Genomic DNA, 2,612 nt, shown 5'->3' with positions numbered 1-2,612 from the left:
AGTGCTGAACCATATAACTACCTACTGAGTCACAAGGGATCTTGGCGTATTAATGGTCTTATTTTGTTATCACGAAACTGGCAAAACATCAACTAGGCAATCTTTGATTCAAGATCTTTCAACTAGGAGATGAAAAAACAGAATTTTTATTTGTTGATATAGAATATACGAAATACTAGGGTTTTTTATCATTGCAATATGGAAAGAGTAGTTGAAAATACCAACATTTCAACAGAATCACGATCCGAACTTCAATTCTATGAAAATAAGGCAAAATATGAACAAAAGAAAGATAACACAGAGACACGTGATAAGATACAAGAAAACGACCAGGTGTACTGCAAGAGAAAGTGTCTTCTGTTTCACCAACGACATCCTCCCTGTAAATCTTGGCCAGTCCAAGTATGTAGCCAAATGGCACAATTCCAAATTAGAACAATAAGCGGGCATCATACGCGCCCAGTTCCGTATTGCGCTAAGAAATATAGTATTTCTTAATAAGATCTTTATGTCGACGTGTTTGCACGTCATTTATCAAGATAATGAATAATCTTTCTTCAGTGCAATACTCATTCACTAAACCTCCTTTAATCGTTCTAGAAATCTAACAGGTAATATTATATGTCCTGCTGTTTATCTATTCCATTTATCATTGAAATTTAAATTCAATGGGGAATATTTTGACTTCATGAAAAATATTTATCATGTTCATTCGTTATGTTAGTGAGAATGACATCTGTGCAAGGTTCATTAAATCATAAATAAGATGCTTACTTAAATTTGCTTATTGATAATAAAACGAATTAAACAAAATGTCATAAAATATCAATGACAAGTCATACACACAAAAATAAATTTACAAGCGAAAAGAATAGAAAAATTGAACTTAAAATTGATACACTTGAGTCAAAGGAATATTTACAAAGGAAATATTAACACAATTTTCTTCACTGATAAGACATTGTGTTCAGCAAGTTAAAGAGTATTCCTCTTTTATCGGCAATTTAGCATCATCATGCATTTCTATCTTTCCTCTAACAGTCTATTAATCAAGGGATCATGGTGTGATGAATATTCGACATAAGATTTTGTTTTTGCCTTTTAAACGAAGTCATGGCTATTATATCAATAGATTTAAAGTGTTAGACAAAGCCTCTTTTAAGCTGGATGAAAAACTCTTATGCTAATTAGAATATATTGATATACAATTACTTTAATCGGAACGTCACTATTTACAATAAAAAGAAAAGAAAACAATGATCAAGACTTTAAACATTACATTCAGTTGTATATATTTACTTGGACATATTGGACATTATCAAAATTCTGTCCCATTGCCTTTAGCTGTCAACCTCATTGCGCTTTCTTTAATCAACAGGTGTTCTGGCCACACAGGAGCCAACTGTACTGATTCTTGGCCTCTGTTAGAGAAACTTCCTATGGTGATACAGCACGCTGGATACAGTGGCAAAGGTTACACGCAAAACACTTTAATAGACGGCAACTGTACGTGTGTTCCCGGTTAAATTTTGAGAAGCAGGCAAAATCAGCCGATAAACAGAATGCTGACTACAACACGTTATACTGTCTGCTTCATAAAGAAACCAGCCAGTTCAGAAATCTGATGTTGGCACCGCTTCCTAGCTTGCATTACCTCTATATATTAAGTGTCCTGCACTGGTATATCATATCCATATTCTAAATTAAACGAATCATCTGTAATGATACATATCCCAAATCATATTTTATAATAATGGCTGTATTCCAATTACACAGTAGATACTTACGTAATCAATATTTTTAGTTGTCAGTAGTTTTATATTTAACTTTTACACAAAAATTAGACTACAACCTTTATTAAAATTATTATCCCATGTTACATGTACAAGGTCTTTTTCAGTTTTGGAGAAAAGTAATTGTCATCATGGATATATTCAAATCATCTCAAATTAATTATGTGTGCAAAAATCATGGACAAACAAACCCATTATAAATTGTCCTTAGTGTTGTAATGTATATATTTTGTCTTGCAGGCAAAATCCGAAAAATCTAAGTGCGTCTTTGGTTTATTGGTTTTAAGACTAACGTCCTCCATAAATCTGAGAAAAGTTGACGAAGCGAAAATTTTCTTCGGCAACTGAAATGATTTTCCCACTACGTAAAATGACACGTTACGTTAGACAAACAGGGCACAGAAGACGGGCACAGAGACGTGAATAGTTTAAATAACGGTTTTACGGCAGGGTCAACCCAGGTCAAGCTCAAACTTATTCACGTCTCCATGGCAATAATTTGTTTCATACTCAACAAGTTTTTTATCACATACATGTAAAGTATACGACTTCTACGGAGTGTCGGTATCAAGTTACACCCGAGTTGAGTGTGCAAGCTTGTGTTTTTGCCACTCATATAACTTTGCATAATTGAAACCGAGCTGGCCCGAAGGTCCATCCATCTTACGAACGGGTTGCAGATGCTGGAAACGGGCTCAGGAAGCAGCGCGCGACTGGTAGCCTAGGTCACAGTTGTGGAGACTGATTGGCCGTTAGCGCATGTGTACCGTATAAAATTCTGACTTATCATCGCAAGCATTTGAGGGCTAGCCGCCTGGC

This window comes from Ylistrum balloti, unplaced genomic scaffold (assembly GCF_031769215.1).
Source record: "Ylistrum balloti isolate Yb309-2 unplaced genomic scaffold, AGI_CSIRO_Ybal_v1 Utg370590, whole genome shotgun sequence".
Lineage (NCBI taxonomy): Eukaryota > Metazoa > Mollusca > Bivalvia > Pectinida > Pectinidae > Ylistrum > Ylistrum balloti.
The sequence above is the reverse complement of the archived record's forward strand: the minus strand, read 5'-3'. Positions refer to the sequence as shown.